Raw genomic sequence first — 23,143 nt, 5'->3', positions numbered from 1 at the left:
GTGTCCGGCGTTTTTCTTCCCATCCCCTCTTCTTCTAGTTTAACGCCCTCCTGATGAGTGTTGCGAGTCTCCTGGCGAATGTGTGTTTCCCGGGTTTGTTGAGGTGTAGTCCGTCTCTGGCAAGAAGTCCGTCATAGAGGTAATTCACACCGTGGTCCTGGAATCCAAATCCTTGTTGTCTGCACCATCGTCTCAGCCAGTTGTTCACATCAAGGATCCTGTTCCATCTCCTGACGCCATGCCCGTCTACTGGAAGGATAGAAGAAAAAACTACCTGCGCATCCAATTCTTTTACTTTCTTCCCCAATGCTTCAAAGTCCTTGCAGATTGTCGGTAGGTCCTTCTTTGCCATGTCATTGGTGCCAACATGTATCAGAAGAAATGGGTGGACATCCTTCGAACTGATGAGCTTCGGTATACTATCGGTAACATCCTTGATCTTCGCCCCTGGGAGGCAGCATACTTCTCTTGCGGTTATGTCCGGTCTGCAGATAGCTGCTTCTGTTCCTCTCAGTAGTGAGTCTCCCACCACCACCACTCTTCTTCCCTTCTTGGCTGTCCTTTTTCTTGTCGCTTCTGGGTGTTTCTGGGTACTCTTTTCTTTTTTGCTTGCTGGTAGTTCCTTATCCTTAGGTGTGCCATCTTCGTCCTCCACAAGTCCTTGGAATCTGTTTCTCAGTTGTGTGGTTGGTGGTGTCTCCATGGTCTTCTTGCTTCTTTTGGTCACTTGCCTCCACTTGTCTGCCTCTGGAGGTTCTCTGACGCTTCCTTCACTTTCCGTGACCAGTAGTGATGCTTCTGTTCTGTCCAGGAAGTCTTCATTTTCCTTGATGAGTTTTAATGTCGCAATTCTTTCTTCCAGTCCCCGCACCTTTTCTTCTAAAAGAGCCAGTAGTCTACACTTCTGGCAGGTGAAGTTGGTTTCAGCTTCTGGTCGATCTGTGAACATGTAGCACATGTTGCAGCTCACCATGTAGGTTGTCACATCTGCCATGCTGCTCCTTGTCCCTGCTGACTTGATGTCTGTCTTCTTTCTTGTGATACCCTAGGATAAACCAATTAAACAAATTTGCGCGGTTTGGCGATGCTTTCCAAGCAGCTGGTCCCGGCTGTACCCAACGATCTTCTAGCTGAAGGAGACTCTTCGCTTTTCCCAGAAGGCACCTGGAATATGCAAATTGTCCTCTTCAAGCTTCAATCCCTGGTTTGGCGATGCTTTCCAAGCAGCTGGTCCCGGCTGTACCCAACGATCTTCTAGCTGAAGGAGACTCTTCGCTTTTCCCAGAAGGCGCCTGGAATATGCAAATTGTCCTCTTCAAGCTTCAATCCCTGGTTTTCTCCAGCTTCAATCCCTGGTCTTCTCCTTCATCCTAAGTGCCCACGATGCAGAAATGCTGCGGAGCGTTTCTGCATCTCCCTGGCAGAAAAAAGCATAAGGATTTTACATGCGTTTTTTCTGCCAGGTAGAAACGTTTATGAAGCATTTTTAACATGCAATTTCGCATGCGGGTTGTCAAGCGCTTTTCCAAGCGATTTTAGCATCACTTGGAAAAGTGCTTGACAACTTGGTCACGCTATATAAATCCATGCAACCGGCATGGATTTATATAGTGTGACCAAGTTATGATGCTGCAAATGCAGCATCAATAGTAAAAAAAAGAATAAAAATGTTGAAAAATAAAAAAAAAACATTATACTCACCTTCCGATAGCCACCGGTCTCCACTACAGTGCGTCCGGTGTCTTTGGCGGCTTGTAGTGCTTTAAAAAGGACCTTCCATGACGTAATTTAGTCATGTGACAGGACACGCGACCGCCGACATCAGCGGTTGCGAGTCCTGTCACATGACTAAATGACGTCATGGAAGGTCCTTTTACACCACCGCGAGCAGCCGAAGAGCCAGCAGCGCCGCTGGGAGCAGACAAGGGGCCATCAGAAGGTAAGTATATGCTTTTTTTTATTTTAATTCTTTTTTAACTACAGGTACTATGGTACCTGGGTCTGGAGGAGAGTCTCCTCTTCTCCAGACCGGGGTACTATCCTCGCATTGAATCGCTTAATGTAAGCATGTGTATGTGTAGTCATGCGGATGTTATGCGGTCCAATGCAAGTCAATGACGGCGATTTCGCCGCGATTCCGCAAAATTAATGGTTGTGCTGTGGATTTATCCGCAATGATAATCCGCAGCGGACATTTCCGCAGCATGTGCACAGCACATGCGGATTATCATTGGGAAACATGACAGACAACTTAACAAGCGTTTTTAATGCATTTTCGTGGTGGAAATGGCGCCGCGGAAACGCATTAAATCCGCATCGTGGGCAGGCAGCCTAAAAGATTTATCCAAAGAAAAAAAAATCTCTAGCGAAGGATTCAGCAAGGTAAATATAAAATGTCAATGTTTATTCATATCCTTAAAAACAGGCACATGCGGTTACTCCAGTATCCTCAAAACAACGCGTAGTCCATGAATAAGGCATAGCCGAAACGCTTTGGTTTAGGGATACTGGTAGTAACCGCATGTACCTGTTTTTAAGGATATGAATAAACACTGACATTTTATATTTACCTGGCTGAATCCTTCACTGGAGATTTTTTTTTCTTTGGATGGATTGCTGCACCTGATCCTGGGTGGCTCTGTGTGAAGGCATATTGGGCTTCATTGTTACATCTATCCGATGAGTTGACTCCCTTGCCTCCTTCCCTTTTCCTTCATCCATCCACAGCTAAAAGATTTAGGGATGCCTCCTATTGGCTATTGGCTGGAAATATGTAGGTGAGACTTTGGAGGTCTTGAAATGTTAATAAAATACCCAACACAGAAACAAAAAGCCTGTAGAATCTCCAACCTCAAACAAGCCTTCTTTACCAGTGCTCCTCATTTTTAAAATAGTTACCCTGCCCATATAACATTCAGCTACTATTTCAGAAAGAAGGACTACTTATGATTTACCCTCCTCTAGCCTCGTTCAGCGTCTCATAGACTTACATTTCAAAAATGCCCTCGATCCACACAGAAGATGCTGTGTGAGCCGGCAAGTCACAAATGTTGTCACCTGATCCCGAAGAGGACTGGGGCGCTCCTTTAAACAATGTTCTAACTGTCTAACTTGAGATGAAACATCACAAATGCATTGTTAATGGATTGTCACTACAAAGAGATTTAAAAGTTCCACATTAGAGCAGTACGGATTATAATTTACTTTGTTTTTGGAGGATTTTTTTTAAGTATTTGTAGTTTTAAGGTCTCTGAAAACTGCCTTGTCTATATAGTCAACTCAGTCTGTATCAAATTTTATTAATCGAAACTTAAAAAGCCCAATAGGAAAGCTGAAGGTCCATTTTCATAGCACGATTATCATGAATTAGCGCTCCTAGGAATGCTTGTTTCACGATAATTGTGCAGTCTAAACAGGCTGAATGAGCAAAATGGCCATTTGTCAAGTGAAATGATCTTTTGTGCTGCAAACAGGATTCATGCTGCCAAAAACAATGGCAGCCTACATGACGTAAACTATCTTTTATAGATTGATTGGTGCACATCTGAAGCCAGGTCACCCTTAGTAAACAGACTATTAAATAATCGCTGATCGGCAAACATGTTGCTGGTGAGTGGCCGGTTAACACTGCGCATCGCGCATTATAACCTAATGTTTTGTCAGTACAATTCAATAACATACCCAAATACCACAATACTCCTTAGTAGTGATGAGCGAGCATGCTCGTTACTCGAGATTTACGAGCATACTCGGGTGTTTTCCAAGTATCTTCGGGCGTTATGTTTTAGTCACTCAGTGCTCATGATTTGCGACTGTTTGACAGCTTTAATACATGTGAGGAATGCCTGTTTCTTAGGCATTCCTCACATGTATTAAAGCTGTCAAACAGTCGCAAATCATGAGCACTGAGTGACTAAAACATAACACCGAGCACCGCCGAAGATACTCGGCAAGCACCCGAGCATGCACGCCGAAAGGGCTAACAGAACATACTCACTCATCCTTAGGTCTAGCTAAAAATGCTCATCTTTTGCGATGCTTGTATCAATGAAAAAAAAAAATTGTTTGTATCTAGTTAAAAATTATTATCTTATGGAGATTCTTGTATGCATGAAAAAAAGATTTATTTTTGCTTGTTTCATTAATAAAATGGAAACAATTTGTACCGTACATTGCAGACTGGAAAGATAAAAATATATCTTTCAAACCTTATTGTGGCTCTTTTCTTCACATGAATTATTTATTCATAGTTTGCACATTTATCTGTTCTGCTAACTAAAAAAGTATTTCATGAATTATTTACATTAGTACACTGTAGAGGCCAAATTATGACTTTGATGATCCATAAATCTATCCCCTGTAGCTATACACTCAACTTGTGCTTTGCGTTCTTTCCTGCTTCTCATTATGGTATGATATATTTGCTCTAAGTTTGGGAGGTGCTAGTTTTCTTTTTAACCTTGATGTCTTGAGGCCATTCAAATAAAATACTCCCAAGATAAATGTATCCTTCAGTCATTTAACAATTTTTAATTAATTTAGGTGGGATAAGCTAATAATAATCTAATATGTATGCCGGCAGTCTAACAGTGCCCCTGACATTTGCCCTTGAGGGGAAAAAAGATAAATTTTAACATGTCAATTTTTTGTTACTTCAGGAGACAAGCCATTACCAGAGGTATCTGATAGCAGATTATCTATATTAAAATAAACAATCCTTAAAAAAACACAAAACATATTTTTTAAAAATCTAAATAATTAGCAATTTCCACTAGGTTTAAGAATTGATGTTAAAAAAATGACAAAAGTTAAGCTAGAAATCTTCTAAGTTCAACTGTGAAGGTGTAAGAGTATGAACTATTCACTCATGTCCACCCTGGAAGTGAATCCTCAGTATTGTTGCTAATTCTGCATGATGTCAGTAATGTGTTTCCATTGCAGCAAACAGGGACATGTTTAAAGAGAACCTGTCATTTGCTCAAAAAATTGCATTAATTACCTTTCAAAAATCCCAGACCCTGATTCGGCTGATCTTTTCCATTTTGCGCAGCATCACTCTATTAGAAAGATATTTATATTTGTTCTTCTGTAGCGCAGTATGAGAAATCTCTGCTTGTAGTCCAACGGTGCGTTTCTACAGAATTTTCTCTGGGGTCATGTGCTTTCACCCATCACTCCCAGACTCTGACAATCACAGCTCAGCAGCATCTGAGCCTGCTTGATATACTGCTGAGCTGTGATTGGCAATGTCTGAGAGGGAGGGGTTAAATTGCACCCACCAGAGAAAACTGAAGAAATGCCCAATTGGTGTATTACACGTGTTTTATTAATTTTTATGGGCACTTTGCTTTGTTGGGATGAACATTTAAGGTGGATTTACATTACCCGAGTTGGCAGGGTTAAATGATGGCTGAATGGAAAATTCTTATTGATCAGTGGTCGTTAATTAGCCTGGTTGTATATCGTGGACTTTAGAAACTGTGTTTTTCCCTGGGAGTAGTTCAGCATTATTTTGGCTGACATTATGTACAGTATTGAACTGGGAAAAACACTATGTCCAGAACGAAACTGGTCTTGAAGTCAGGGCGTTCTCTATAATTGAGTCTGGTCAGCCAATGTAAAGGACGCGATGGATGTCAAACTTCATTGCTCTCATAAGTAGACTGCTGTTAGGTATACTGAATTGGTTAGAAATAGTAACAAGGTTGCACTGGAATACTGAAAGATTGGTTAGGGAGAGGGTCACTTATGTAGCCACCAGAGTGGGCTAAAAGAGAATCCTAAATATCATCGCTCTGAGCCTTAAGCTACAGCCTGTAGGTGAATAGCAGTGCCAGGTAACCACAAAAATGTGTGTATGTGCTGCAGCAAATTGTCAAGAAAGAAAGAGGTCTAAGGGATAACGGTTCTGCTTGTGGAGAGTGACGTACCAGATCTGGCATGTCAAGGTAAGGAGGCTTATTCGCCGTGCAATGCTCCTCTGGGAAATTTAATATGCAAATTGCCTCTTCCGAGAAAAAGAGCACTTGAACTCTATAGCGCCACCTATTGGAAGCAGCAAGAAAGAAAGAAAGTCTCAGTCGGTGGCCAAGAGTCATCCCATTGTTTACAGAAAAGTGAGTAGGGTGAACATTCAAGTATAGTGCCTTCCAGCAGAAAGTGATTCAAGCCTCTGAGAAAACTTACACAAACTGCTTTCTAGCCATTTTTTTCTGGCCTGTCAGAAGACTACCTGAAATTGAAGACTGGAAATAATATTCTGAAATAAAATCAATGTATGATCATTCTTTATTCTTTTCATGTCCTTTATATGATTCTTACAGTACTAAACAGCCATTGGCTTGAATGTTACCATCATTACTTCCAAGATAATGTACATATGAATGTCTGCAAAGCACTGTGGAAATTAATGGTGCTATATCAGAGAGTAAAATAAATAAATAAATATTAAAAAAGGTTACAGAACATAGAGACAATAAAAACAAGAAGAATAACACAAGGATAATAAACCGTCCAGAAGGGACCCCACTGAAAGAGTGATAGCTCACCGAGTTGGTAAGAAGAGGCATGTATTTGCTTTCTGGTCCTGTGAGTGATACAACCCCTGGCAAAAATTATGGAATCACCGGGCTCGGAGGATGTTCATTCAGTTGTTTAATGTTGTTGAAAAAAAGCAGATCACAGACATGGCACAAAACTAAAGTCATTTCAATTGGCAACTTTATGGCTTTAAGAAACACTAAAAGAAATCAAGAAAAAAATGTGATACTCAGTAAGGGTAATTTTTTTCAGACCAAGCAGAGGGAAAAAATTATGGAATCACTCAATTCTGAGGAAAAAATTATGGAATCACCGTGTAAATTTTCATTTCCAAAACTAACACCTGCATCAAATTAGATCTGCTCGTTAGTCTGCATCTAAAAAGGAGTGATCACACCTTGAAGAGCTGTTGCACCAAGTGGACTGACATGAATCATGGCTCCAACACCAGAGACGTCAATTGAAACAAAGGAGAGGATTAACAAACTCTTAAAAGAAGGTAAATCATCACGCAATGTTGCAAAAGATGTTGGTTGTTCACAGTCAGCTGTGTCTAAAATCTGGACCAAATACAAACAACATGGGAAGGTTGTTAAAGGCAAAAATACTGGTAGACCAAGGAAGACATCAAAGCGTCAAGACCGGAAACTTAAAGCAATATATCTCCAAAACAGGAAATGCACAACAAAACAAATGAGGAACGAATGGGAGGAAACTGGAGTCAATGTCTGTGACCGAAATGTAAGAAACCGCCTAAAGGAAATGGGATTTACATACAGAAAAGCTAAACAAAAGCCATCATTAACGCCTAAACAGAAAAAAACAAGGTTACAATGGGCTAAGGAAAAGCATTGTGGATGACTGGATGAAAGTCATATTCAGTGATGAATCGCAAATCTGCATTGGGCAAGGTGTTGATGCTGGAACTTTTGTTTGGTGCCGTTCCAATGAGATTTATAAAGATGACTGCGTGAAGAGAACATGCAAATTTCCAGTCATTGATGATATGGGGCTGCATGTCAGGTAAAGGCACTGGGGAGATGGCTGTCATTACATCTTCAATAAATGCCCAAGTTTACATTGATATTTTGTACAGTTTTCTTATCCCATCAATTGAAAGGATGTTTGGGGATGATGACATCATTTTTCAAGATGATAATGCATCCTGCCATAGAGCAAAAACGGTGAAAACATTCACTGAAAGATGACACATAAGGTCAATGTCATGGCCTGCAAATAGTCTGGATCTCAATCCAATTGAAAATCTTTGGTGGAAGTTGAAGAAAATAATCCATGACAAGGCTCCAACCTGCAAAGCTGATCTGGCAACAGCAATCAGAGAAAGTTGGAGCCAGATTGATGAAGAGTACTGTTTATCACTCATTAAGTACATGCCTCAGAGATTGCAAGATGTTATTAAAGCCAGAGGTGGTGTCACGGGTGTGTCGCCACGAAGATCGTCACGAGTACACAGCCTGACTTCTCGCAGCTGACTTGTTGGTGCTTTGTGTTTTTCGGCAGTGAGGGAGTTAATTCTCTCTCTCTCTGTGCTAGACGAGGTCCAGCCTCGCCCAGCTGCAATCAATACTGCTGTAGTGAGACTCCTTCAAATGCCTGCTGGTCTGTTTGGGAAGTGTCGGTGAAAGCATTTCATTCAGACTAACAGAGCGGATCGTGGTGTTTGGAGTTTCTGAGATAAGTGTATTTGGAGTGTTTTTTCCCTTCCTCGCTTTATCATTTATCTCCTTTCCCGTTGGTGTTCCCTCTGTTGTAGTTGTGTAGTTGTATGCAAGGTGGTTTTGGTTTTTCCCTTGTACTGTCTCGTTCGTCTAAGTACTGTGTGTGGGCATATTATTACTTGTCCCCTTTTGTTGTGATCGGGGTCCTTCTCAGGACTAGATTACTTAGGTGCAGGGATCCTCAGGAGGTAGGGGTTACGCTGGCGGCCTGGACCTCTGTACCTTTAACAGTACCTCCAGGTTGAGGGACTAGTCAGGGCCCCAGCTTAGGGTCAGCTTAGGCCCCCTACCTCCAGTATACAGAGACAGCGTGACATTATCTTGGGCGTTCTCTCTTCCCCCGGGCTCCCCGGCTCTCCAGTCAGTGGATAGGTTTTTCGCTGCTCTGGGACTCGTATATGATGACCCAGATCGGATCTCCCTTGCTGAGTCTAAGTTACGTAGGATCCAGCAGGGAGATCGTCCGGCGGAGGAATTCTGTTCGGAGTTCCGAGGTAGGGGTGGGAGCAGTATTGTCACAGGGTTCGTCCCCTGGTAAGTGGCATCCGTGCGCCTTTTTCTCTAAAAAATTGTCGTCCGCTGAGAGGAATTACGATGTCGGCAATAGGAAACTCTTGGCCATTAAGTTAGCTTTTGAGGAGTGGCGCCATTTTTTGGAGGGGGCAGTCCATCCGGTCACCGTCATCACCGATCACAAGAACCTGCTATATCTGGAGTCCGCGAAACGTCTGAATCCCAGACAAGCTAGGTGGTCATTGTTTTTTACCAGGTTTAATTTTGTCGTTACATATCGTCCTGGGTCAAAAAATGTAAAGGCGGATGCCTTATCTCGTAGTTTCCCTGGGGCCGGGAATTCGGACGACCCGATTCCTATCCTTCAGGAGGGGGTGGTGGTTTCGGCAGTATGCTCTGAGCTGGAGGAGGAGGTATTGGAGGCTCAGGGGGACGCCCCTGTTGGACCTCCGGGGAGACTGTTTGTTCCAGATCAGTTGCGACAAAAGGTGATCGAGGCACACCATAACTCAGTTTTTGCAGGACACCCGGGGAGTAAAGCAACTGTTGATCTCCTCTCGCGTCGGTTTTGGTGGCCTAACTTACATAAGGAGGTGGTAACTTTTGTCGCGTCCTGTGGGGTTTGTGCGCGCTCTAAGACCTCACATACCCGTCCGTCTGGGGCCCTCTTACCTTTGAAGATCCCGGAGCGTCCTTGGACTCATCTGTCTATGGACTTTATTACGGACCTCCCTCCGTCTTCGGGTAAAATGGTCATACTCGTTGTAGTGGACAGGTTCAGCAAGATGGCACATTTTATCGCTCTTCTGGCTCTCCCTAATGCTAAAACTCTTGCGCAGGTGTTCATTGGGGAGATTGTGAGGCTTCACGGGGTACCCTCCGAGGTGGTGTCTGATCGGGGGTCTCAGTTTGTGTCCAAGTTCTGGAAGGCGTTTTGTGCACGGCGGGGGATGCATTTGTCATTCTCATCGGCTTTTCATCCTCAGACCAATGGTCAGACGGAACGTATGAACCAGAGCTTGGAGACATATCTCCGGTGTTTTGTGTCAGAGAACCAGGAGGACTGGGCTTCTTTCTTACCTCTGGCAGAGTTTGCTCTTAATAATAGGCGGAGCGAGTCCACTGGTAAGTCCCCGTTTTTTGGGGCATATGGTTTTCACCCCCAGTTTTGTACTTTCAGTAGGGGGGGCTCTTCGGGGGTTCCTGAGGAGGAACGATTTTCCTCATCACTCGCTTCAGTATGGAGAGGGGTGCTGAAGAATCTGAATACTATGGGGAACCGATACAAACGTATGGCTGATAGGAGGAGAGTGTCTGGTCCGGACCTAAGTGTGAACGATCGGGTATGGTTGTCTACCAGGAATATTAAACTTAAGGTTCCCTCCTGGAAACTGGGTCCCAGGTTCATCGGGCCGTACAGAATCAGTTCTATTATTAATCCGGTGGCATTCCGTCTTGACCTCCCCCCTACGTTTAAAATTCACAACGTGTTCCACAGATCGTTGCTTAAGAGGTATGTGGCGCCTGTGGTACCGTCACCTTTACCTCCCCCTCCAGTGGTGGTCAATGGTAACTTGGAGTTCCAGGTATCGAGGGTCATCGATTCACGCTTTAATCGCCGGTCCCTTCAGTACCTGGTTCATTGGAAAGGGTATGGTCCTGAGGAGAGGATGTGGGTTCCTGCGTCGGATATTAACGCAGACCGATTAGTTCGGGCCTTCCACACGACTCACCCGGATAAACCTGGCCCTGAGGGTCCGGAGGCCCCTCGTAGAAGGGGGGGTACTGTCACGGGTGTGTCGCCACGAAGATCGTCACGAGTACACAGCCTGACTTCTCGCAGCTGACTTGTTGGTGCTTTGTGTTTTTCGGCAGTGAGGGAGTTAATTCTCTCTCTCTCTGTGCTAGACGAGGTCCAGCCTCGCCCAGCTGCAATCAATACTGCTGTAGTGAGACTCCTTCAAATGCCTGCTGGTCTGTTTGGGAAGTGTCGGTGAAAGCATTTCATTCAGACTAACAGAGCGGATCGTGGTGTTTGGAGTTTCTGAGATAAGTGTATTTGATGTGTTTTTTCCCTTCCTCGCTTTATCATTTATCTCCTTTCCCGTTGGTGTTCCCTCTGTTGTAGTTGTGTAGTTGTTGTATGCAAGGTGGTTTTGGTTTTTCCTTTGTACTGTCTCGTTCGTCTAAGTACTGTGTGTGGGCATATTATTACTTGTCCCCTTTTGTTGTGATCGGGGTCCTTCTCAGGACTAGATTACTTAGGTGCAGGGATCCTCAGGAGGTAGGGGTTACGCTGGCGGCCTGGACCTCTGCACCTTTAACAGTACCTCCAGGTTGAGGGACTAGTCAGGGCCCCAGCTTAGGGTCAGCTTAGGCCCCCTACCTCCAGTATACAGAGACAGCGTGACAGGTGGTGCAACAAAATACTAGTGATGTATTGGAGTGCTCTTTTGTGTGTTTCTTTTTCATGATTCCATAATTTTTTCCTCAGAATTGAGTGATTCCATAATTTTTTCCCTCCACTTGGTCTGAAAAAAATTACCCTTACTGAATACCACATTTTTTTTCTTGATTTCTTTTAGTGCTTCTTAAAGCCATAAAGTTGCCATTTGAAATGACTTTAGTTTTGTGCCATGTCTGTGATCTGCTTTTTTTCAACAACATTAAACAAGTGAATGAACATCCTCCGAGTCCGGTGATTCCATAATTTTTGCCAGGGGTTGTATAATATGTAGCCTACAAAGCATATCTAGCATGTTTTATACTGGGTGCATAGTGCTATCATTATAGAGCACCTTTCATATAATGCAAATATTGTCCTATCGCTATTCATCCATGGAGTATGAGCATAGCCGAATTGATGCTATAGCCCTGACCAGTGGAATCTACTTGGCTGTATGCATGTGTCAGACTCAATAAGAATGGTATTAGTCCAATACTTACAAGATTAACAGTCTACTGTGGATGACCTTGAGCATATCATACACATCAATCACAGACGTGCAGAAGGCAGAAGGCACCAAGGATGGTCTAGGCCTGCCCATCCTATCACTCGATGATGATTTTCATATGGGCAGTAAAATTGTAAAGTAAATTTTCTAGGTCATGTCAGTCTGCAGGGGTGAAATGAAGGTACATTAGGACAGCTCTTTATAGAGTTAAAGTGGTGTCATCCATTTAGACTTGAGAAATCTGATGATAAAAAAAAAACCCTTAAAGAGGTTTTCCCACAAACAAAGTACATTTTAATCAACAGATCTTGGAATAATAATAATTTCTAGAATTAGATGTGTTAAAAAAATGTTCCTGTGTTGAGATAATCTTATAAATGTGCCCCTGCTGTGTACTGTGTAATGGCTATGTCTGACCATACAGGAGCATGGTCTGATCATACCATATCTCCTGGGCAGAGGAGGAAGCAAAAGAGTATACAGACAGGTTTCTGCTTGTTTCTGTGTGGTAAAACATGTTTAAAAACAAGCAGGGAAATGTTTTACCACACAGAAAGAATCAGTTGTGATTCCTTGCTGTCCAGCTTGCATACTCTTTTGCTTTCTCCCCTTCGATAATTTAGAGATCAGAACTCTGTGAGGTCACATCATCCCTTCCAGGACTTCATGCTCTTTTTGACAGTCATAGTTCTTAATGACATTGGCTGTATGTGTGGGGTTGTTGTCCTGCTGCAGAAAAAAATCAGATGGCTCCAAATTTCTTCTGATAAAATTGCATGATAGATTTGCCCATATTTCTCAGCATTGAGTTAGTTAGTGCAGCAAATGAAAGAAACATCATGGTTACTTTTTTTTAAATCGGAAGATGTCCAGCAATGCCATCAATTCAAAACTGGCAGCAGCCAGTGGGACTCAGCAACACACATCTACTGTCTGAATAAGTCTGGCCAGAACTGGTCTTCATGAAACAATTGATGCCATAAACCATATATTCGACATGGAAACTAGGCCAAGAAATCCAAGTATGTACAAAAAATGGCAACTTGGGTGGAGAAAGATTGCAGGAGGTGCTGATGGACTGGAGTCGAAATTTGAAATATTTGGCTGTAAAGGCTGTAAAAAAAAGCAATACCATCAGGGAGGCATCTGATTGGCTCCAAATTTATACTGCAGCAGGACAATGTCAACAAACATACAGTCAATGTAACCGCTATCTTCAGGATAAAGAAGAACAAGGAATCCTAGAAGTCATGATATGACCCCACAGAGCCCTGATCTCATCACAGAGATTGTGTGAGATTATAATGGAGAGACATTAGAATTAGCGCAACTCTACATCCACAGAAGATCTGTGGTTAGTTCTCCAAGAAGTTTGCAAAACTGTTTTGTAAGAATACGTTCCCACGTTCAGGATTTGCTGCGGTGTTGACGCTGCAGAATTTCCGCACCTATTATGCAAATTAGCGGACACACATTTTACGGTTTTTACACATGCGGATTTTCCTCAACTAAGCAAGTATATGGGAAAAATCCACATGCGTACCCGCAAGAGAAATTGACATGCTGCGGATCAGAAAGAGGTGCCGCATGTCAGTTTCTGTGGGTGATCCGCAGGTGCACACAGATGCATAGTGGACATGGGATTTCTAGAAATCCCATCCACTATGCTGTAACATCTGGCCGCTGCATTTTTGACACTGCATAAAGACGAATCGTCAAAACCGCAGCAAATCCTGAAAGTGGGAACGTACCCCAAGTATAATTAAAAAAATTGATGTTTGAGGATATTTTGAAGGCAAAGAGTGATTACAGCAAATATTGAATTAATTGAGACTTCTCTTTTGATTATTCACTTTGGAGGCAGATTCTCAGGGAGATCTGTGTCTGGCCCATAGATCTTAACAGCTATTTTACATATTAAGATAGAGATGGATTTCTCTAGAGTAAGACATTGGATCGCAGATATCAAGGTATCATTTTATTGAGCTTTCTATGACCTGCATGCCCATATAGACGGCTTAGAAGGGTTGATTCTACTAACAGTGTTTGCTACATACGTATCTTGTCTAGGTAATCCTCTATGAGTTAAACAGTATAACTACAGTGTGGATGCATTTTACCTACACTCAAGTATGTATCAAACTCTGTTATTCCCATATAGGTTAGAATTTACGTCTAAGGTCATTGTTTTGCAGGAAAATAAATCTTTCCAACTTACAGTTCTCTTTCAGACTACAGAAGCTTTGCATTTAATGAATTCCTTTTATTTTCTTCACTCATTTTACTTCAATTTTTCATAAGACTTTCTATAGAAAGCCTTCCCCTGGCATAATACTGCCACCGCCAGGTTTTATGGTAGGCGTAGAGTGTTTTTTGTGGCGTGTGGTTTGAATTACACCAAACAAAGCATTTTATGGTCACAAATGTTGCTCTCAATTGGCCATAGAACCTTTGATAATTGATTTCAGATTTTCACACATCTTACTTCATATATTGTGTCCTATGTGTTTTTGTCGACAGTGACTTTCCTGGGCCTTCATCTTTTATTATGTCTTACTTCCAATATAAACATAAGATAATTAAAAATTCAGATTTTTTTCCCAATACTAAAGAAGAAACAATATCCACAGTTAAAGGTCTGTTTACACTAGCTGACCTGGGTCACTAAATGACCGCCGATCAGCTGCTTTCATTTCAACAGTCGATCAAGCATTTTTCTCATTCATCGAGTGATCGGCAGCCTGTTTACGCTGCAATATTATTGTGAAATGAGCGTCCTTAGGAATGCTCGTTCACGATAAACTTGCCGTGTAAATGGATCCTTTTCAAACATATGACAAAAAGATAACATTTTGGAAAATGTTTGCCCCGTAGAAACCTACGAGTGCATTGTATAAGTCTGAACAATTTTTTTGCTAGCCAAACATATTTATTTCTAAATGTTTTTTTTTCCTGTTGATTATTCTTGGGGAAAAAAAAAAACATAATAATCATGACCTGTGATTCTTCAGCAATCTGCTTTTGTTTTTATCATTATCTTCAAGAGCCATAACTATTTTATTTTTCCATTGATACAGCCATATGAGGGCTTATTATAGGATGAGGTGTTGTTTTGAATAACACCATTCATTTTACCAAATAATATGCTGAAAAAAAAGTAAAAATTCCAAATGGGGGGAAATGGTAAAAAAAAACACAATGATAGTTTTGTGGGTTTAGTTTCTACCACATTCATTATTCTGTGAAAACAGCAATACCAAACTTATAAATGTTTTTTTAAACTTTTCTGGTTAAAAAAAAAGTTAATAACTTTGAAAAAAAATGGTTTATGTTGTCATTGTCTGAGGCCTGCAACTTTTTTATTTCTGTATGGAACTGTAAGCCTCATTTATGTGCACAGAGCTGCAGTTTTATTGATACCAATTCAGGGTTGATACAGTATGATGTTTTGATTGCTTTTTATTGTATTTTTTGGGGTGAAGTGCAATGAAAAACAGGCCATTCTTGTCTTTAAAGGGGTAGTCCACTACTTTTATATTGATGCCCTATCCATAGGATAGGGCATCAATGTATGATCGGCCAGCACCCCCGCCGATCAGCTGTTATCGGCGGCCGCAGGCCGGAAGTGCTCACCTGCGCAATAAGGAGGCACTTGAAGAAAAATGGGCTGCATGGTCGAGTCACCAGAAGAAAGCCATTACTGCGCAAATGCCACAAAGTATCTCGCCTACAATACGCCAAACAGCACAGAGACAAGCCTAAAAACTTCTGGAACAAGGTAATTTGGAGTGATGGGACCAAAATTTAACTTTTTAGCCACAACCATAAACGTTACATTTGGAGAGAGGTCAACAAGGCCTATGATGAAAGGAACACCATTCCTACAGTAAAGCATAGAGGTGGATCGCTGATGTTTTGGGGATGTGTAAGCTACAAAGGCACAGGAAACTTGGTAAAGGTTGAAGGAAGATGAATGCAGCACGTTATCAGCAAACACTGGAGGCAAATTTGCAGTCATCAGCCCGGAAGCTGCACATGGTACGTACTTGGACATTCCAACATGACAACAATCCAAAACTCAAGGCCAAGTCGACCTGTCATTGGCTACATCAGAACAAAGTGAAGGTTCTGGAGTGGCCATCTCAGATTCCTGACCTCAATATCATTGAGCCACTCTGGGGAGATCTCAAGCGCGCAGTTCATGCTAGACAGCCCAGGAATTTACAGGAACTCGAGACTTTTTGCCAAGAAGAATGGGCAGCTTTACCATCTGAGAAATGAAAGAACCTCATCCACAACTACCACAAAAGACTTCAAGCTGTTATTGATGTTAGAGGGGGCAACACACAGTATTAAGAACTGGGGTATGTGAACTTTTGATCATGGTCGTTTGGATGTTTTTGGTTGTCATTAAGATTTAAAAAGAGAAAACACAGTAGTTTGACAATAAATGGCTTCACCCAACCAATAACCATGAGTGGAGAAAAATTTTTTTTGTTATCATTCATATTCTCTGAAACAAGGCCAAGAAAGGAAAGACTCTGCCGGAGTATCTAAACTTTTGAGCACAACTGCACCAGGCTTGAAAAACAACACATCGATTGGCAGAGCATTGCCTTTGGGACGCTTACTGAAATGTTTTTAAATGTTGCACTTATGAGATGGAATAAATAAAAGAGTCTTTTCACTTTTGGCTGGACTTTCTCTTGTTTCATTTAGAACTGCAGTATATAGGAAAACTACTGATCTCCTATAAAGGCCAGTTATAGGATGCGTTTTTTAGGAGTACCAATAAAGCAGCAATGGAGGTTTCAGTAGGCCATCATTGGCTCCCTGAGATCTCATTGCGGGGGAGTCGGTGGGCACCTGGACAATTGCACAACGAAGTCTGGCCATTTAGATGGTGCTAACAGCAGCGTTTAAATGGTTACACCGCAGTGATTGGCTCTCGCTTCAGTCACTGCAGGTTGCAATGGGTTCTGGCTATATAACAACCAATTACAGTGCCACTTTCATTTTGAAAAAGTGAAAGTTGCTCTGTGATTGGTTGCTATGGGCAATACTGGGTGTTTTTCTTCTAGACAGTTTTGATAAATGAGGGCACAATGCCATAATGGAGAGTGACGTTACTGTGTAACAATAGTCTGGCTAGGGCACAGGCTGAACAATCTGTGACAATGGCCAGTCCATACCAATATCCTGCTCAAATAAGCGTACATTCCCAAAGTAACTGAACAACCCAGCACAGATCGTATTGTATTATAGAATTATTTAACAGCTTTCAATTATCAGTTAAACCATTCACACAAGTCATTGCGGACGGCCAAACCACATCACCTAGGAGATGTAATACCGTTCACACATATACAAAAAATATTTACAGGAGAGATTTGTCTTATATTTGCAGAATTTAACTATTCCTAAAAGTTTACATGGCAGAGAAGTCAAGGCTTTGTTTTTATAGAAAATCTCTAGATTTTTTTTCCAGACCTGTTTTAAGTGAAGAGACGAGTTCAAACATGGTAAGTGGCCCTATGGGGTAATTTTATAGACATGGATGAGCATACGCATCGGAACACTGATAGAAGCGAGCAGAGAGACGAGCATGCGCATCCACCTCTCATTTAACATCACAGTAAGGGCAGGTGCACAGCAGCGTATATTTTCTATGCAAATCACACTCTGATCAGAGTGTGATCATACTGTGTTTTGATTCTCTTCGATAAAAAGAAGATGGATAAAAATATTTCTCCATCTTCTTCATTCTGTCAATTAGTGGAATGGAAATCGGACTGCACCCAGAAGACATCTGAGTGCAGTCTGATGTTTTCCACACACTCATTGACTTGCATGGTCGAGTGCGGTCTGAATATCGGATAAAACTCGGGCATGCTGCGATTTTTTTTTTCAGACAGACTCTGGTCAAGGAAAAGTCGGACATGTGCACGGACCCATAAACTAACATTGATCCGAGTACGATCCAATAGTTTGTCGGATTGCACTCAGACCGAAAATATGGTCGTCTGCATGAGCCCTACTATATAGGGTAAGAGACTAGTTGTCTATTATATGCCTCTCTGATATGTGCTCCTTGAACTCCTCCAGGGCATGGAGAATGTGGGATGCTTCAACTGTATATCTTATGATAGTAGTTCTGAAGTCGTTTTTCTGGGGTATTAGTGAGAACTTGAAGAGGTTGTCCATTACTTTTACATTGATGACCTATCCTTAGGTACGCGGCGTCAAACATTCACCAAAAACTCATTGAGGGAACTTAACCTTACTGTAGAGTTGTAGTGTATGACCACGGCTCCACTATCAGTATTTGGTCAGTATTTTTCTCAGTAGTGGGAGCCAAAACCAGGAGTGGGTGATAAATGCAGAATTGGTGACTTGTTTCTATTATACCTTTTCTCTGATTGTTCCTCATCTGGCTTTGGTTCCCACTCCTGAGAAAAAATACTGACCGAATACTGACCAAATACTGATAGTGGGGTCGTGGCCTAAATCAGCTGATCATAGCATATCTGACCCTGACAACAGCAGATTTGTGTCAATACAATGGCCGCTGATGGGTACTGTAGTCTATGACCATGTTGCGGTTTTTCCCGCTATGAACAGCTCAAGCAAAGTGGATGTGATCTCATATAAACTCCTTCCACAATGCATTTAAAGATACTGTTCAGCTGGGCATTTTCTGGGCATTTTTTCCTGAAAGGTTCCAATTGGGAGCATGAAAAAATGAATGTAAAAAAGAAACAAAAAGAAACTGTGTCAACTCTGCACAAAATACATTAAAAATGCAGAAGAAAATGTAATAATCAGAGCAGATTGTTGTTATGCATTTTTATTCAAAAACCTGCAAAAATAAATGGGGGAAAAAATGAATAGTTTTTGCATGTGAGAACGTGGCCTAACACTGTGCAAACTGAGATGAGTATAAATAATACACAAATGACTGCGGAGAGACAGAGGGAGAGGTGCTGAAGCTCATAGAGGAGAAGACCACTTTATGTTGTCCATTCGTCCCACCCATGGTTTGTCCTGATGGGAATAAATACAGTAATTTCTTGCTACAACTTGTCTTCAGTCACGGAATAAGGCATAATGTTAGATGATTACAGTATTTGTGAGATATTTTTTATATAAAGATACAGAGAGATAGATAGATAGAGATTAGATAGATAGATAGATAGATAGATAGATAGATAGATAGATATGGGATAGATAGATAGATAGATAGATAGATAGATGATAGATAGATAGATAGATATTAGATATATATTAGATAGAGATGATAGATTTTAGATACATTAGAAAGGTACAGTATACCTGTCTGTAGATACTATATACAGTATTTATACCCATACACACAGTATATACTGCACATAGACGTGTAGCTGCTACTCTGAGTAGTGGGCACTGGTTGCCCCATCTTATGTAGTGCACCCCATGTCTGCCCTTCAGATGGCAGTGTCAGTGGCTGGCTCAGCATGGTGTTGGTAAGGGACACAGTCCTGGAACAGGATGGCACATCCTGTTGGTGCACTGGAGTGAGTGAGGAAGCACGTCCTGGCCAGCTGATGTGTGCCATGGTCATCATATACAGGGAAGCTTAGCAGCCGCAGACCGGGCACAACCGCCAAGTGTACACTGTATATAAACGCCAGCATGCAGCCTCCATTGTACCGGCAGCCGGGCTGGAGCCCAGTGCTGTGCAGCACACGCAGCGATCTGTGAGCACCGCAGAGCGGGACCTCGGTGTGTAGTGTACGGGACATGCATTCAGCAAGTATTCCTGGGCTCTGGTGTATGGAGATGTAGCAGAGCTGTAGCAGAGCACCCACCTCACTCGTCCCCCGTCACCGGCGGCGCTGTGCAGACAGCAGGGCTGCGGTAGTGATGCCGGCACTCGCCTCTCCCTGTCCTCCCCGGCGCTGACACCAGCAGGGCTCTCCTGCTCCAGGTGCTAATGCCGGCACTCACTGCTGCGCTCTCCTCACTGCTCGCCTGGCTGCAGCTCCCACTAGTGCTGGAGATGGCACACAGTCACAGCCCCACTCCTCTCTCACTGTTACCTCACAGCTGAAGTTGGCTTCTTATTCAGCAACTTCTTCCTGGCAGAAATGGACCTAATACTGGGGAATACTTACCCAGGGCAAGGAACCTGCCATGCAGTGAGGAACCCTGAGGTGAGAGCAGCTGCAGAGTGTAATCTGGCACAGGAATAAGCATCCCAGTGTGCACCCCAAAGTGTTCTCTAAAGGGTTAAATCACATCGGGTCACTGAACCCACCAACCCACAGATCTGGAGCACCCCATCAAATTCATTTACTCCAGGCTGCGCTCAATGAGCTCTGGGTACAGGCTTGCACTAACCCACAGGAGAACAGTAGAAGAATCCTCTGGTGGGCCCCTGTGCAAGAGTGGGCCACCACCCTCTTATATGTGCAGTACTTGGCACCAGGGCTGTGGAGTCGGTAAGCCAAACCTCCTTCTCCGACTCCTCAATTTCCATGACACAGACTCCACGACCAGACTCCCTCATACATGGCTCATGTTTAAGTGATAAATTTACTGTAGCACAGATTCATCTCAGCTAAAAGTCTAGACCAGGGGTCTCAAACTCAGCTGGGCATATGGACCGCACACGGAAAAACATTTCATTTGGGGGGCCGTATTATTTGCATGACAAAGTGACATTTTTAGTGATACCATTTTATTTTCTATACGCCTATTGAACTGGTCATCTTGCAGACATGGTCTCCCCACCAGGTCCCCCATCTTGCAGACATGGTCTCCCCTCCAGGTCCCCCCATCTTGCAGACATGGTCTCCCCTCCAGGTCCCCCCATCTTGCAGACATGGTCTCCCCTCCAGGTCCCCCCATCTTGCAGACATGGTCTCCCCTCCAGGTCCCCCATCTTGCAGACATGGTCTCCCCTCCAGGTCCCCCATCTTGCAGACATGGTCTCCCCTCCAGGTCCCCCATCTTGCAGACATGGTCTCCCCTCCAGGTCCCCCATCTTGCAGACATGGTCTCCCCTCCAGGTCCCCCATCTTGCAGACATGGTCTCCCCTCCAGGTCCCCCATATTGCAGACATGGTCCCCCATCCTGGTCCTTATCTTGCAGACATGTCCCCCATCCAGGTCCCCCCCCCCATACTGCGCACCGGGTCTCAAACAACAAACCTCCAAACTCCTAACAATACAGCAATGAAGCTAGCTCTGGCAAGCTCAGTATATATAGGAGAGGGGAGTGGCTAACAGTGAACAGGTGTGAGCGTTAAGGCAGGTAAGCTTCCAGGAGCTCACAACTGAGCAGATTAACCCCTGCACTGCTAAAAGAAACCTGCACTGTTTAATATGAAGGTGAAGGGCTTCTAATGAGTGCAGGAGTAGAAGGAATCAGACGCTGCAGTGTTTTGGCTCCTCTCTGTCACGGTAGTCACCAAGATTGTTTGGCTGCTGCATCCAGACGACTGGAGTTTTGTTTCATGATATCTTTAATTAACCATTCTGACGTGGGGAGTAATAATAAGTACCTGCGCCCTGGGCCTTAATGACCAGGTACGGATTATTACGTACCTAATTCTAACAGCTGACACCCGGTACTATGTGCCAGGAACAGTTTCGCACCGCTCCTGGGACATTAACCACCGAAATGCGAAGTCGATCGCAGCGTTTCCGGAGCAAACAGAGATAAGAGAGTCCCTCCTACCTTGGATCTGAGACCCCTATCTTTACCATGGTGAACCGATGTCGTCATGATGACATCCGGGTCACCAGGCATCAGGAAGTTAGATAGATCGTGCGCAGTGCACAATCTATCTAACTTGTGCCAGTGCAGAGCTGATAGCCTGCTAAGTACAGGGATACTGCTGCATCTCTATACTATACAAGCGATCAGCCTGCTAAAAATGAAAGCCCCCATAGGGGGACAACATATAAGGCTATGTGCACACAGTGCATTTTTGGTGTGTTCTTTGTGCGTTTTTGCACCAAAAACGCATTGCATACTTTATCTCATGACTTCCTATGACATTTTGCAAGTTCTGTGCACATGATCAGGAATTTTCCTGACAGGATTTCATGTGCGAGAAAAAACGTAGCATGTCCATTCTTTGTGCATTTTTGCCTATACGATGCATTGGAAAAAACGCATGGCAAATCCGCAGGGAAAAATGCACAAAAAACACATAAAAAATGCACGAAAATGCTGTGGATTTTCCGCAGCGTTTTTGCTGCCAAGAGGTGCAGAAACGCTGAAGAAATTTCTGCAAGCAATTCCTGAACATGCACACATATCCTAAAGGTGAGCAAAAGTGTCAGAAAGTGAAAAAAAAAAAAAAATTGTACAAATATTTAAAAAAAAAAAAAAGAAAAACGAATCCAAAAAATATATATATACTGTACCATAAATAAATATTATTATGAAAAAAATAAATAAAAGTACACATATTTGGTGTATCGTCATGTCCAGAATGACCTGACCTATAAAACGGTCCCACTAGTTAACCCCTTTAGTGAACACGGCAAAACAAATAAAAAACTAAGCAAAAAACGATGCTTTATCATCATACCTCCAAACAAAAAGTGAAATAAAACACAGTCAAAAAGATGAATGTAAATAAAAATGGTACCGCTGAAAACGTCATCCTGCCTTACAGCTCCATCAGCCGAAAAATAAAAAAGTTATAGCTCTCAGAATAAAGCGATGCAAAAAAAATATTTTTTTCTATAAAATAGTTTTTATTGTGTAAAAGCGCCAAAACAAAAAACGATATACAGGTGCATCTCACTAAATTAGAATATCATCAAAAAGTTCATTTATTTCAGTTCTTAAATACAAAAAGCGAAACTCACATATAGAGTCGTTACAAACAGAGTGATCTATTTCAATGTTTATTTCTGTTAATGTTGATATTATGGCTTACAGCCAATGAAAGCACAAAAGTCATTATCTCAGTAAATTAGAATACTTTATAACAACAGCTTGAAAAATATTTTTAAAATCCAAAATGTTGGCCTACTGAAATGTATGTTCAGTAAATGCACTCAATACTTGGTCAGGGCTCCTTTTGCATCAATTACTGCATCAATGCGATGTGGCATGGAGTCGATCAGCCTGAGGCACTGCTGAGGTGTTATGGAAGCCCAGGTTGCTTTGATAGCAGCTTTCAGCTCATCGGCATTGTTGGGTCTGGTGTCTCTCATCTTCCTCTTGACAATACCCCATATATTCTCTATAGGGCTAAGGTCAGGCATGTTTGCTGGCCAATCAAGCACATGCTGTTGTTTTTAAACCAGGTATTGGTACTTTTGGCAGTGTGGACAGGTGCCCAGTCCTGCTGGAGAATGAAATCTCAATCTCCAAAAAGCTTGTCGGCAGAGGGA

The 23,143-nt window shown here is 42.7% G+C and overlaps 1 protein-coding gene across 2 annotated transcripts in view; it reads right to left on the bottom strand.

Annotated features, from left to right (window-relative positions):
- Positions 1 to 19,798, bottom strand: part of BMPR1B (bone morphogenetic protein receptor type 1B) — a 671,971-nt gene extending 652,173 nt beyond the window's left edge. For both annotated transcript variants that reach the window (XM_073638285.1, XM_073638321.1), the window contains exon 1: positions 19,594 to 19,798. The gene's annotated coding sequence lies outside the window, so the exon portion shown is untranslated. The remainder of the gene's footprint in view (positions 1 to 19,593) is intronic.
- Positions 19,799 to 23,143: the final 3,345 nt, after the last annotated feature.

Source organism: Phyllobates terribilis, unplaced genomic scaffold (genome assembly GCF_046119375.1).
Source record: "Phyllobates terribilis strain yellow unplaced genomic scaffold, ASM4611937v1 Scaffold_1__5_contigs__length_1240528914, whole genome shotgun sequence".
NCBI classification, from domain to species: Eukaryota; Metazoa; Chordata; class Amphibia; order Anura; family Dendrobatidae; genus Phyllobates; species Phyllobates terribilis.
Note: the sequence above shows the minus strand (reverse complement) of the source record. Positions and strands in the feature narration are given on the sequence as shown.